Genomic DNA, 17,424 nt, shown 5'->3' on the forward strand with positions numbered 1-17,424 from the left:
ATTAGTGATTCTAGGTGATTACAATAGATGGTGAAATAATGGTTATGAAGGTGACGAATTAGGTAACGATAATATAGGATGATGATGATTAACAAGATGATTAGGTTATGATTAAAATAAGATGATGATATGATTTTTTACACGATGACATAGGTTGAAGATTATGTGATGTCACGATGTGAATTGATGATTATACCGTAATGATATTTGACGATGAACCTAAACCCATAAGAGTTACTTGGTAAATTTTATTTGGGCTTATTATTAACCTTGGGCTGCAAAATATAGTTGGGCTGCAACAATTAAATGATCTGAAAAGAATAGTTAAATACTAACGGGTTTCATATTATATAAGAAAGACAGAAATGGATGAGTGATTTGTGGTGTTAACGAGTGAGCAAGAGGTCACGGGTTCGAGCCTGGGCAAAGTCATCATTCTTTTTAAAGCCTATTTTATGAGGTAGCTATTCTCATTAGTATTATTAATATTATTATTATTGTTATTATTATTATTATTAATTATTGTTGTTATTAAATTAATTATTATTATCACTAATATTAGTATAATTAATAGTATTACCATTATTATTGTTACAAGTATTATCATAAAGTATTATTATTATCATTAGTATTAATATTATCATTTAAAATAACTATTTAGTATTAGCACTACAAATGTAAGTATTAATATTAGCATTATTATTATTAGTAAAATCATTATTTTATAGTTATTATTATTAGTATTCATTATCATTAAAAGTATCATTTTTATAAATTATCATTTTAATTATTATTATTATAGGATGAAATAACCTTTTTATCAATATTATTGTATCAAACAACTATTAGTTATATAAAACCATATTTACTACATATAACATAACTATATTGATATTTTTATTATAAATATTAATAAATGTAATTAATTAGGTTATTAATGAAAATCATAATTAAAATAACAACTAATTCACTAATAACACATAAATTTGTTCAATTACCATTATATGTGTTAACATATATATAAATGATTTAGGTTCGTGAATCCGAGGCCAATCCTATACTTGTTCAATGTCGTTATATGTATTTTTACTACAAAATACAGTATGGTGAGTTCATTTGATTCCCTTTTTACTCTTTACATTTTTGGGCTGAGAATACATGCAAATGCTTTATTAACTGTTTTACAATATTTATATGCGTGAGTTTCATTATTCCATTTTTAAATGCTTTCGCAATATATATATTTTTGGGACTGAGAATACATGCGCTATTTTTATAACTGTTTTACGAACTAGACACAAGTAATCGAAACTACACTCTATGGTTGAATTATCGAAATCGAATATGCCCCTTTTATTAAGTCTGGTAATCTAAGAATTAGGGAACAGACACCCTAATTGACGCGAACTCTAAAAATAGATCTATCGGGCCCAACAAGCCCCATCCAAAGTACCGGATGCTTTAGTACTTCAAAATTTATATCATGTTCGATGGAGGATCCCAGAATGATGGGGATATTCTTATATGCATAATGTGAATGTCGGTTACCAGGTGTTCAATCCATATGAATGATATTTTTGTCTCTATGCATGGGACGTATGTTTATGAGAAATGGAAATATGAAATCTTGTGGTCTATCAAAATGAAGAATTTTATGATTTTATGATAAACCTATGAACTCACCAACCTTTTGGTTGACACTTTAAAGCATGTTTATTCTCAGGTACGAAAGAAATCTTCCGCTGTGCACTTGCTCATCTTAGAGATATTACTTGGAGTCATTCATGACATATTTTAAAAGACGTTGCATTCGAGTCGTTGAGTTCATCAAGAATATTATTAAGTCAATTATAGTAAGATATATTACGAAATGGTATGCATGCCGTCAACTTTCGATGTAATGAAATATTGTCTTTTCAAAAACGAATGCAATGTTTGTAAAATGTATCATATAGAGGTCAAGTACCTCGCGATGTGATCAACTATTGTGAATCGTTTATAATCGATACGGACTTCGTCCGGATGGATTAGGACGGGTCCTTTCAGTTGGTATCAGAGCGGTGGTCTTAGCGAACCAGGCCTACATTAGTATGCATAACTGATAAGTCATTAGGATGCATTAGTGAGTCTGGACTTCGACCGTGTTCGCATGTCAAAAGTTTTGCTTATCATTTTTGTCGAAAATCATCTGCTTATCATCCTTAGGAAATTACATGCTCATTATTCTTAGTCTAGACACGTTTTACTGCATTGACTGCATAAATAGTGTATAGACAAAATTCATATCTTAGCGTATCTGACAATTCATATCTTAGCGTATCTGTTACTGTAGATCTTGCCTGATATCTTCCGTAAATTTCTTCGTAATTTAAGGGAACCTGGTACTATATATCTATGCATATTATGCATTGAGAATACCATCCAACTATCAATTGCTATCACTAAACTCTTCATATCAAAAATCTTTTCTGAGATCGCGTAAAATGGCCTCTACGAACCAACCAAGTTCATCTGACTCCGAAGATAGTGTGACAGGAGCACACCAACCAATCAACTACCGTGATTACTGGAGAAAATGGGGGTGGGTTCGCCACATACTCACCCTATGGAGAAGGGAAGAAGGTACTCCATATCATGAACCGAATCTACCACCTAACCTTGGAGTACTTGACCCACTCACCGGCGAACCCGTTCGCAACACCGTTTATACCCTTTTTGCAAGAATTTTTCGTCTTAAGGCTACCATTAACGGAAATAGAGAAGATATCCGATCTCTACCTCACACTAATAACCAACCAGGGTTAGTAGAAGAAGTTAGAGAACTCCGAGCTCGAGTATTAACTTTAGAGAGCACGGTACACAATTTACAAGCACCCGCAGTATCACCAACACCAGTAACGTCACCAGCCTCAGCACTAACGGCACCAGTACCCCCAATAACCCAAGTTTCAACAATCCATGCCTCAACATCTCATTCTGTACCTCGAGTATAATCATCGTTCTACATATCGTTCTACATCAATTACCTTCGTTCTTCATGGCAATTATGTAATCTCTGATGTTTTAGAAATTATGTATTCTTGTTCTAACGGTAAATCAGATGTGTTAATATCATATTAACTCATTAAATCTATGATTACATCTGAAGAGAATATATATGTATATATGTTTTCATAAAGATTGTAATTAAAAATTCTTTTGTACAAACTGTTAATGGTGAAAATATTTTAACGGGTAGGTAATACCCGAGGAAATATTTAACTTTCATATTAACATGTTATACTGTACATTCTTCGAATCTGATTCAAGTCATTTACTATCCATAGATCTATCAACAGGATTCACGTTTACAATACCACATGTAAATAGTAGTTACATCCACAGATATACGTATCTGTTTACAGCAAAATAACCATTTTCCTTCAATTTCATATTTGAATTTTGACCTATCAGAATCCAACAAGTGGCATAATGAAGAAAACATTGGACAAAATAAAATTTGTTAGAAACAAACAAATTAACTATGAGAAATTCTGTTAAGAATCCACGCTAACAAAATCCTAGCTAATTGTTCCTAGCTAACTGATTACATTTTATTTATCGCAGTTTATTTATCGCAATTCAGTTATCGCAATTTTATTTATCGTCATTTAATTTCTGTTATTTACTTTACGCACTTTATTTATCGTCATTTAATTTTTGTTAATTATTTTACGCACTTTAAATATCGGGACACGTATACAAGGTTTTGACATATCATATCGACGCATCTATATATATTATTTGGAATCACCATAGACATTCTATATGCAGTAATGATCGAGTTCTCTATACAGGGTTGAGGTTGATTCTATAATAATATATATACTTTGAGTTGTGATCGAGTCTGAGACGTATACGGGTCATGACACGTATTAATTAATTCAAATATGATATATTAAACTATATATGAATTATTGAACTGTCAACTGTGGACTATCGACTGTGGACTAATAAGATTGGACAATTAAAAATGAATTAAAATATTGATTATAACATATGAAACTAAACAATTCTTCAAGTTTGCCACTTGATTTCGTCTTAAACATCATTTGTATCTTCACGATTACATTCTGCGTTAAAACCTTTCATGATTCTTGAAAACACCTCAATCGAGAGAATGAACCAACCGCACGTCATTTATGGGAGAAAAGATTGATGCATATAGTTATGCACCTGAAAACACTCGAAACCTGAGTAAACGTTTAACACGTAGCTGTGCTAGTTCCTTTAGCGTTATTATTACCAAAAATAACCTTGCATCTTCTGTTCGAGATAGCCAGTTTTGTCACAGCTCCAGCAAGACAACTTTGAATTTTCGTACTAAACAACCTTATTATAACGATGATATATATGCGTGCTCTTTTATCGTTACCAGGGAACCTTTCATATTCCACCATATTACCATCAGTGTTTAATCATCTAAAAACACGATTTTCCTGAAACCACCTCGGATTAATAACTGATGATTCAGATATCGTAGCATTAAATGCATAGGAAACAGAAAAATGGTAGATGGTTTAAATGACCAAAAGTTTGATGATAAAGAAAGGAGTGTTGGGAACGTTCGATAGAAAATTGGGTATTGAAAAACAGATTGAGCTACTCATGAAGGAGACCAAGGACAAATACAAGGACCAAACCCTATATTCAAAGGATTCAGGTAATTCTGGATCCATTGAAATCTTTAGAGAATATCTTGCTCCGAAGTCATGTTAAAATCTTGCAGAAAATCTTTCTCCATCAACCATCGAATTTAGAAATTCCAAAATATCATCATCAATATCTTCGATATTTCTGAGGATATTTTCATAAATATTCTCGTCCGAAATTATATACCTCTTCGTGCTTCCTGTGTATCATTATATTGGAAACATTCAATAGAAAATTTAGTACCGAAAAGCAGATTATGCGAAACTATGAAGAAAGCCATGGACAAATCACAAAGAATAAGTTTGACTTCAAAGAATCCAAATGATCCAATGTCTGCTAAAGTCTTTAGTGAATATCTTGCTCCTTACTCTAAACCCTTGCAGACAATAGTTTCTATCATCCTCTGATCTTAGATATTCCGAAATATTATCGAATCTTTCATTATAAATATCCTCCATATTTCTGGAGATATTTTTATAACTATTCTTATCTGAAATTATTAATCTCTTCGTGCTATCAGTATTACATCATATAGAAACTGTTAATTTCTATATTCTGTAAAATTTTTAGCTTAAAATATGAATGTCATTGAAGTAATGTTGGGAACTGATGCATGAGTTAGTATAATATAATGACACTTGATCAACGTGATTATATTACATTAAGTCATGCTGAGTTCTAAATGGGACATGATAATTCACAGATTATAACGGCATCATGTGCCATGTGACACGACTCTTACATTTTATCTGATATATAAACATATCAAGAACATATTTTCTTGATAGTTCTATTCTCAGTGATTCAGGTAATTCGACAAAACAAATCGTGCTACCACCTTTCCTTTCTATCTTGTATATTATGATAATTCGAAACTCCATACCTATGAATTCTGGACCGTTACTTGCGAAAAATAAACCAAAGCATGAAGCTCCGAAATAGAAAGGGGGTATATATCGCAGCAAATAAGAGAGCGCATTAACTGTGGATGACAATAATTATAGGAGACAAAAGCAGGGACATTGAAATATAAGGGAAGATATAAAACCCAATAACAATACAGAAGTTACAAAACGTAGATATTAATACGAATAGCAATATAAAGACACGATATAATTAAGAATAGTATTCCCCCAAGGTAATAGTAGAAGTAAACAGATTTTCTGGTGGAAGATTGAAAAGAAGGATGAAAGATACATAGATAAGAAAATATCAAGAATCTGAACTGGATGGAGCATTTCCCCAATATTTTAGAAGTAGGAACAGAGGAAGAAAGTATAGAAATGGTGAAAGTAATGAAACGGAAGAATTTCATTTATAGTAAAAATATCAGACAAAGAAATCAAGGCAGATTTCTGCATTAATTATAGAGATCTTAATTTCCTTATTCGCCGAAGAATCGAATCTTTTAGATTTCAAAGATTTTCTTTAAATTCCTTAAATTCCGGAGATCAACCATATCTACGTCAAAAGATTTGATGAAACATTATTTCTTCAATTCACTCTCTTATGATAGCTTCATTCGTACTCTTCGAATAATCGAATTGTTTTATCCATATTACTCGATGATGATAAAACTCTATTCATCAACTCATATTCGTCATGAAAACATCTTTATTGTTAGCCATGACAACCACACTCAAATTTCGGGACGAAATTTCTTTAACGGGTAGGTACTGTGACGACCCGGGAATTTCTGACCAAATTTAAACTTGAATCTTATTTGATTTCGATACGATAAGCAAAGTCTGTAACGTTGAGTTTAAAAACTTTTGAACTGTTTACACGGATTTAATTACCTTTGACTGTTTCCGAGGATTCACGAACAATTAATTGTAAATAGATATGTGTATGTATATATAAATAATAGTTCGAAATATAATTTAATGAATAATATATTGTTGTTATTAAAAATTAATAAAATAAAATATAATATTATAATAATTAATTAAAACGTAACTATATATATAAATTAAGTATTGTTAAAATAAATAAATATTAAATATTCAACCTATGTAATCATATAATATATAATTGTAATTTAAAAATATGTTTGTTATATTATTATTAACATTATTTTTCTTATTATTAATATCAATATCTGTAGTATTATTATTTTTATATAAAAATTGGAAACATGTAATATGTTATATCTTAATTATAAATTGTATTATTATTAGATATTATTATTACATTATCATTAATAATTATAATTATTAATTATTATTAATATTATATTATACTTTAACTTATTAAATTATATCCATGAGCTGAATGAAGACATTTACTTTACATTTGCTTTTCCTTTTACCCGATTGTGTTTTCTCCTTTCACACATACCATACAAACTTGTCACTATCCTTGTTTCTTTTAAACAACCTAACATCATATTATATTTATGCATGTATAATGAATCACCCATCTCAAATAGAGAGTACTAGAGATATAATTCAGCTCAACAACCGTTGGTCCATTTTGTTACAATTATTGTTATGGAAAACCGACACTATACAACTACAATTAAACACCTTTGAGACCACACATCACCCTATAGTCACCACCTTTAACCTTATTCTTACTTCTCCTTCCCTAAGAACAACAAACCACCTCAACTTTCTTGTATACTTCCTACTTCTTTTCTGTTTCCTACTTCCATTGATAAATCACCACTTTCACCTATTGTGTAGTACAACACAAAACCCAGACCAAGAACACCACCCTCTCTATTTGTTTCCATCGATAACCGTCACCATGAACTTCACCCTACAAAACCCATTTAAATGCTTATTATCCGCTACTGTTTTCGATCGTGTAAATTACCACAACCATCACCTCTTGGTGTTTCTTTCTTGCTACACGATCAACTGCTGCAACGTTGCTAAAAGTCTTTTGTTTTTCGAACTGCACTCAACCAAAACCACGTAAAAACTGCTGCTATTCCACTCGTTTATTGCTACTGTTTTTCTGTTTCAAAACCACCACTTTCGTGAACTTCTACTCGACGACTATATTCACCAAACAACCATGGTTCATAACTACTTCACCAATCCCTTAAACCATTAAACTGCAACTGCGTTTCTGTTTCATCTTCATTAAAACTCGACATCCAAAACAACCACCTTCACCACCCATTTAAAAGCGGACTGTTACTTTATTGCTCAAGCAACACAAGCCACTAGCAAATACCCTTCCTTGCTACTTCTTTCTATTTGTTTGAAAAACCACATCCCAATTGTTTTCACCTTTGCTGTACGAGACCCACAACAATGGAAATAAATATGAATTGAGTTATGAGAATAAAGTAACTACCATCATATGCCTTTTAATATTGGCCGACCCATTTTTACATTTTGGTTATAGAACTCTAATATATGTGGTTATTAAATTACTCAAGTGGGATTGTGCTCCCTTTCTCTTTTAACCGACACTATACCAAGGAGGTAATAAGTTATACATTGAGATATTAAAATCATGGTAGGGTATGAGCACTAGTGTCGAGCTGTATGTGGATGATGAGTCAATGATGATGTAATGATAATAGGTACATGCGTTTTTTTTTTGTTCTCTGGGAGTTCCGTAACAACCTTGTAAATGAAGTTATACGGTCCAAAGCAATCGAGAAGTTAATCGGGCTTATTAAATTGATTGTTGGGCTGCAAAATATTTGTGGACTTTTGGATTTGGGCCGCTGCCTTCTTGTTACCATCGAGACCCAACAACCTTTCTTTTAGGTAGTATGATGTTAAGATTATAATGATGATACCTGATATACGAGTATTATAATGATTATGATTAGTGATTCTAGGTGATTACAATAGATGGTGAAATAATGGTTATGAAGGTGACGAATTAGGTAACGATAATATAGGATGATGATGATTAACAAGATGATTAGGTTATGATTAAAATAAGATGATGATATGATTTTTTACACGATGACATAGGTTGAAGATTATGTGATGTCACGATGTGAATTGATGATTATACCGTAATGATATTTGACGATGAACCTAAACCCATAAGAGTTACTTGGTAAATTTTATTTGGGCTTATTATTAACCTTGGGCTGCAAAATATAGTTGGGCTGCAACAATTAAATGGGCTGAAAAGAATAGTTAAATACTAACGGGTTTCATATTATATAAGAAAGACAGAAATGGATGAGTGATTTGTGGTGTTAACGAGTGAGCAAGAGGTCACGGGTTCGAGCCTGGGCAAAGTCATCATTCTTTTTAAAGCCTATTTTATGAGGTAGCTATTCTCATTATTATTATTAATATTATTATTATTGTTATTATTATTATTATTAATTATTGTTGTTATTAAATTAATTATTATTATCACTAATATTAGTATAATTAATAGTATTACCATTATTATTGTTACAAGTATTATCATAAAGTATTATTATTATCATTAGTATTAATATTATCATTTAAAATAACTATTTAGTATTAGCACTACAAATGTAAGTATTAATATTAGCATTATTATTATTAGTAAAATCATTATTTTATAGTTATTATTATTAGTATTCATTATCATTAAAAGTATCATTTTTATAAATTATCATTTTAATTATTATTATTATAGGATGAAATAACCTTTTTATCAATATTATTGTATCAAACAACTATTAGTTATATAAAACCATATTTACTACATATAACATAACTATATTGATATTTTTATTATAAATATTAATAAATGTAATTAATTAGGTTATTAATGAAAATCATAATTAAAATAACAACTAATTCACTAATAACACATAAATTTGTTCAATTACCATTATATGTGTTAACATATATATAAATGATTTAGGTTCGTGAATCCGAGGCCAATCCTATACTTGTTCAATGTCGTTATATGTATTTTTACTACAAAATACAGTATGGTGAGTTCATTTGATTCCCTTTTTACTCTTTACATTTTTGGGCTGAGAATACATGCAAATGCTTTATTAACTGTTTTACAATATTTATATGCGTGAGTTTCATTATTCCATTTTTAAATGCTTTCGCAATATATATATTTTTGGGACTGAGAATACATGCGCTATTTTTATAACTGTTTTACGAACTAGACACAAGTAATCGAAACTACACTCTATGGTTGAATTATCGAAATCAAATATGCCCCTTTTATTAAGTCTGGTAATCTAAGAATTAGGGAACAGACACCCTAATTGACGCGAACTCTAAAAATAGATCTATCGGGCCCAACAAGCCCCATCCAAAGTACCGGATGCTTTAGTACTTCAAAATTTATATCATGTTCGATGGAGGATCCCAGAATGATGGGGATATTCTTATATGCATAATGTGAATGTCGGTTACCAGGTGTTCAATCCATATGAATGATATTTTTGTCTCTATGCATGGGACGTATGTTTATGAGAAATGGAAATATGAAATCTTGTGGTCTATCAAAATGATGAATTTTATGATTTTATGATAAACCTATGAACTCACCAACCTTTTGGTTGACACTTTAAAGCATGTTTATTCTCAGGTACGAAAGAAATCTTCCGCTGTGTACTTGCTCATCTTAGAGATATTACTTGGAGTCATTCATGACATATTTTAAAAGACGTTGCATTCGAGTCGTTGAGTTCATCAAGAATATTATTAAGTCAATTATAGCAAGATATATTACAAAATGGTATGCATGCCGTCAACTTTCGATGTAATGAAATATTGTCTTTTCAAAAACGAATGCAATGTTTGTAAAATGTATCATATAGAGGTCAAGTACCTCGCGATGTGATCAACTATTGTGAATCGTTTATAATCGATACGGACTTCGTCCGGATGGATTAGGACGGGTCCTTTCAATTGCGAGGTACTTGACCTCTATATGATACATTTTACAAACATTGCATTTGTTTTTAAAAGACAAACTTTCATTTACATCGAAAGTTGATGGCATGCATACCCTTTCATAATATATCCATCTATAATTGACTTAATAATAATCTTGATGAACTCGACGACTCGAATTCAACGTCTTTTGAAATATGTCATGAATGACTCCAAGTAATGTCTATAATATGAGCTAATGCACAGCGGAAGATTTCTTTCATACCTGAGAATAAACATGCTTTCAAGTGTCAATCAAAAGGTTGGTGAGTTCATAGGTTTATCATAAAACAATAAAATTCATCATTTTAATAGACCACAAGATTTTCATTTCCATTTCTCATAAATATACGTCCCATGCATAGAGACAAAAATCATTCATATGGATTGAACACCTGGTAACCGACATTAACAAGATGCATATAGAATATCCCCATCATTCCGGGACACCCATCGGACATGATAATTTTGAAGTACTAAAGCATTCCAAATTCCAGAATGGGGCTTGTTGGGCCCGATAGATCTATCTTTAGGATTCGCGTCAATTTGGGGGTCTGTTCCTAAATTCTTAGGCTACCAAGCTAAAAGGGGCATATTCGGCTTCGATCCATTCAACCATATAATGTAGTTTCAATTACTTGTGTCTATTTTGTAAAACAGTTATAATAATAGCGCATGTATTCTCAGTCCCAAAAATATATATTGCAAAAGCATTTAAAAATGGAGCAAATGAAACTCACCATACTGTATTTTGTAGTAAAACTACATATGACGTCATTGAACAAGTATAGGGTTGGCCTCGAATTCACGAACCTATATTCGATTATGTATATTAACATATGTAACGGAATTCGAACAACTTATATATTATTATCAGTGATATATATCTGTTATTTTAATAATTTATGTGTTCCATTCATAGCTTAAATATATTTATTTTATATATCTTACTTATTATAAAAGTAGAGGAAGGTTATAGGTACTAGGTATATTTTATGTAACTAATATCTATTTGATAAAATAATACTGATAATTGAAAAGTTGTAATATCTTTATAACGATAATAATAACAATAACTAATAATCATTTTAAAAAATAGTAATAATAGAAATAATGATATTAGTATTAAAAATGATAATGATAATGATAATAATAATAATAATAATAATAATAATAATAATAATAATAATAATAATAATAATAATAATAATAATAATAATAATGTAGTTTTAATAACGATAATTTTGTAAAAATGATAATAATAATATTAATGATAAGACTAATATTAATAATGATAATATTAGTAATAAAAATAAATAAATATTGTATGTTAATAAAAATAATAATACTTGTGATATAATAATGTTAATGATATTAATAATAATAATAATACTTTTACTTAACAACAATACTAATAACGGAAATAATAATAATAATAATAATAATAATAGTAATAAAAATATTAATTATAATAAGACTACCTTTGAAGGAAAAGCTCCAAAAAGAAAATAAACTGCCTCAGTCCAGGCTCGAACCTGAGACCTCTCAGTTAAACACTAACACCTAAACCATCCCTCTGTCTGATCTTTTTCTGTAATTGATACCATACAAATTCTTTTAACCGGTTTTCTGTTTCTACATTTTTTCTTCATTAAACCCCATAGCAAACTTAACCGGGCTCTCGGCCCAACTGAATCATCACGGCTCTACCAGCAAGTATACGGCCCAACATCAATAAATCGTTCATGGCCCAATTGAGAGGAATATGGCCCAAAAGTTTCTCTTGATAATTAAAAAAATATTGTAGTGGCCTGGGTTCGAACCCACGACCTCTCATCTAACAACCACACCCTTAACCATCTAAGCTTTGTTGTTTTGGGTGGATTAACTCGCAACAATCACGAATTAATAACAGCGGTTTGTAGCAACAAAAAAAAAATCGAACCGTAGCATGCTTAAAAGTGTTAGTTTCGACAATTAATAGTAATAGATTGGTGGTTGTTTATGGTGATCGAAAAAAATGAAACAAGTTGGTGTATTCGGTGGTCGTTCATGACTAGAAAACAGAAAAGATAAGCGTAGTAGAAGCAAGGCAGTTCGATTTGAAACATGAAAAAAAATTGAGGTAGTTTTTCAATGAGTTGTAGATGGTAACCGACGGCGAGGTGATCGGTTGTAAGTGACGAAGGAAATGGAAGGTGATGGTAATGTTTGAGTGCCTTTTAACTATCTATATATTATGTATGAATATATAGATTATAGGATTTAGTGAATGGAGGAATCAAAATAATGATTAGTGTAAAGCAAATAGTGAAGCAGTCACTCAAATGTCATTTAGTAGAAATGGAAATGTGGTGATGATTTGTTTGTACGTAAAACTTATGAAAAGTGAGCAATGAAAAGTGAATAAGAAAAGGAAAAGAAACAGAAAGTGTGTGCAAGTGGGAGAAGAAATAAGAGGATTCTATGCATTTGGATATCTTGCATATATATATATATATATATATATATATATATATATATATATATATATATATATATATATATATATATACATATACATATATATATATCAAGATATAGATATAACATATATATGTTTAATATATATGATAGATCAATTAGTGGAACACTTTATGGTGTCAAGTCGAAAAAAGAGAAAAATAATAACCATAGTACATCTGTGATTGAATAGAATAGCCACCTTACTTTCTTGACCCGTGTTTTGACGAATTGTTATTTCGTGCTCCATTGATAATCAGTGACGGATAAAAAGTACTCAGATAAATTCTAAATTTTTAAGTTAAATATATTTATTTATTTTAGTCATTAATGTATAAAAATTTGGCCATTAATTATTTACAATTATTAAATAAAAATTAAATTAATTAATAGCTCCCAACCCCAAGTAAAAATAATAAATGTTAAAACTAATCAAATATATTCTAATTATATTTTTAACAAAGTTATAATTCATATAACTTATTTTCGGATCACCGTTTATTTTGAAATTACATAAGTTTGAATTTAACTTGCTTAATATCCATCGAAACATCAAACGAGTATTACAATCATTTAATATATTTTATTTATATATAGAGATATATTTTTAAATAATAATTATTATAATATCCTATTTTTATTTTATTAATTTTTTTAATAACAACAACGTAGAATACTTCAAATTATATTTCAAATTATTATTTTTATATACATACACACATATCTATACACACTTAATTGTTCGTGAATCGCCGAGAGTAGTCGAAGGTCAATTGAATTCATAAAAATATTTTAAAATTTCTCGAGACTCAACTTTACAAACTTTTCTTATCGTTTCGAATTTATATAAAGATTAAGTTTAAATTTGGTCAGAAATTTCCTGGTCGTCACAGTACCTACCCGTTAAAGAAATTTCGTCCCGAAATTTGAGTGAGGTGATCATGGCTAACAATAAAAATATTTTCATGACGAATATGAGTTGATAAATAGAGTTTTATCATCATTGAGTAATATGGATAAAACGATTCGATTATTCGAAGAGTACAAACGAAGCTATCACAAAAAAGTGAAATGAGGAAATTAAGGATTTGTCTTAACTTTTGACGTAGTCACGGTTGATTTTTGGAATTTCAAAGGATTTAGAGAAAATCTTCGAAATCTAAAAGATTTGATTCTTCGACGAATAAGGAAATTAAGATCTCTATAATTAAATACGGTGATCTTCCTCGATTGTTACGTCTGATTTTTCTATTATAAATTAAGCTCTTCCGTTCTATTATTCTCACCATTCCTATACTTACTTTTTTAGTTCATACATCCAAAAGATTGTGAAAATGCTTAATTCCATCCTAATCCCTGATATCTTCCTAATTATCATTTCTGTCATTATTCTTTTTAATCTTCCACCAGAAAAATGTGTTTACTTCTACTATTACCTTGGGGTGATACTATTCTTAATTATACCGTGTCTTTATAATGCTATTCGTGTTAACGATTTGTAATCTCCGTGTTGTTATTGGGCTTTATATTTTTTCTTATATTTTGGATCTCTTTGCCATTTTATTATCTTCTCGATCTCTAATAAAGTGAGTAACGGTCCAGAATTCGTAAGTATGGAGTTTCGAATTATCATAATATATAAGGCAGAAAGGAAAAGTAGTAGCACAATTTGATTTGTCAAATTACCTGAATTACTGAGAATAGAACTATCAAGAATATACCTTCTTGATATGTTCAAAAGTTAAGCAGAATAAAAGAGTTATGTGACATGGCACATGATGATGTTATGGTCTATGAATTATCACGTTTCATTAGAAACTCAGCATGACTTACTGTAATATAATCACGTTGATCAAGTGTCATTATATTATACTAACTCATGCATCAATTTCCTTACATTTCTCTAGAATTCATTCATAAACTAAACTTAGATTTTACAGAAGTTTCTAATATAATGAAACACAGGAAGCACGAAGAGGTATATAATTTCGGACGAGAATATTTATGAAAATATCCTCAGAAATATCGAAGATATTTATGATGATATTTTGGAATTTCAAAGTTCGATGGTTGATGAAGAAAGATTTTCCGCAAGATTTTTAACGTGAGTACGGAGCAAGATATTCGTTGAAGGTTTCATCAGATCCAGAATTACCTGGATTCTTTGTATATATGGTATGGTCCTTGTATTTTTCCTTGGTCTCCTTCGTGGTTAGCTCAATCCATTTTCCCATTCCAACTTTTCTAAGCTTTTCCAACATACTATTCTTTATCATTAAACTTTTGGCCGTTTAGACCATCTACAATTTTTCTGTTTCCTCTGTATTTAATGCTACCATACCTGAATCATCGGTTATCAATCCGAGGTGGTTTCAAGAGAATTGTGTTTTTAGATGACTAAACACTGAGGGTAATATGGTAGAATATAAAAGGTTCTCCGGTAACAATAAAAGAACACACATATAAATCAAGGTGATAATAAGGTTGTTTCGAATGAAAAGTCAAAGTTGACTTGCTGGAGCTGTGACAAAATTTGCTACTTTGAAAGGAATTACCAAGTTATTTTGGGTAATAATAACACTAAAGGAATTAGCACAGATACGTGTTAAATGTTTACTCAGGTTCCGAATGTTGACAGGTGCATAACTATATGCATCAATATTTTCTTCCATAGATGAAGTGCGGTTGGTTTATCCTCTCGATTGAGGTGTTTTCAAGAATCATGAAAGGTTTGAACGCAGATTGTAATCGTCAAGATACAAATGAGGGTTAAGATGAAATCAAGTGGCAAACTTGAAGAAATGTTTAGTTTCATATGTTATAATCAATATTTTAATTCATTTTAATTGTACAATGTTATTAGTCCACCATCGATAGTCCACAGTTAACAGTCCAATAATTCATATATAGTTTAATATATAATATTCGAATTAATTAATATGTATCGTGACTCGTGTACATGTCTCAGACTCGATCACAACTCAAACTATATATATTACTTAAGAATAAACCTCAACCCTGTATAGCTAACTCTATCATTACTGCAAATAGAGTGTCTATGGTTATTCCAAATAATATATATAGATGCGTCGATATGATATGTCAAAACCTTGTATACGTGTCCTGATATTTAAAGTGCGTAAAATAAATAATAGAAATTAAATGACGATAAATAAAGTGCGTAAAGTAAATAACAGAAATTAAATGACGATAAATAAAATTGCGAGAATGTAAATTGCGATAATTAAATTGCGGTAAATAAAATGTAATCAGTTAGCTAGGAACAATTAGCTAGGAACAGTTAGCATGGATTCTTAACAAAATTTCTCATAGTTATTTTGTTTGTTTCTAACAAATTTTATTTTGTCAAATGTTTTCTTCATTATGCCACTTGTTGGATTCTAATAAATCAAAATCCAAATATGAAATTGGATGAAAATGGTTATTCTGTGGTGAACGGATTTGTATATCGGTGGATGTAAGTAGGATAGTAAATGACTGTTGAATCAGCTTCAAAGAATGTACAGTGTAACTTATTAATGTGAAATCTGAATATTCCTCAGGTATTACCTACCCGTTAAAATATTTTCACCATTAACAGTTTGTACAAAAGAATTTTTAATTTCAATCTTTATGAAAATATACTTTCATATATATATATATATATATATATATATATATATATATATATATATATATATATATATATATATATATATATTTCTTCAGATGTAATATAGATTTAATGAGTTAATATGATATTAAACTCATTTGGTTTATGGTTAGAACTAGAGTACATAATCTCTAAAACATTAGAGGTTACATAACCATCATGTAGAACGAAGATAAATGATGTAGAACGTCATGTAGAACGATGATTACTCTCGAGGTACAGAATGAGATGTTGAGGCATGTGATGTTGAAACTTGGGTTGTTTGGTTGTACTGTTGGTGCCGGTGATGTTGCTGAAGCTGGTAAATTTTGCACCATATTCTCCAAATTGATTACTCGAGCAAGAAGTTCGCTAACTTCTTCTATTATTCCGGGATGATTATCGGTCGGAACGAGAGGATGAATAAGGTTTAGAATTGTGGATAGAATATAATCGTGTCGAACTACTCTGGAAATGAGGCTGAAAATGGTGTTTCAGATACTTCAGGTTCTTCACCAAGAGGGCAATTTGGTTGGTGGAAAGGATCGCCTTCTTCGCGTCTCCATTAATTAAGTCGACTACGAACCCATCAGATGAATTGGGGATGGATGACTGGTTGATTCATTCTGGTAACACTGCTTTCGGAGCTTAGGTGAATATTCATGTCAGAATAGCTGTCGGAATAACTATCGGAATATCTATCAAAATCTGAGGGAC

Source organism: Rutidosis leptorrhynchoides, chromosome 10 (assembly GCF_046630445.1).
Source record: "Rutidosis leptorrhynchoides isolate AG116_Rl617_1_P2 chromosome 10, CSIRO_AGI_Rlap_v1, whole genome shotgun sequence".
NCBI classification, from domain to species: domain Eukaryota; kingdom Viridiplantae; phylum Streptophyta; class Magnoliopsida; order Asterales; family Asteraceae; genus Rutidosis; species Rutidosis leptorrhynchoides.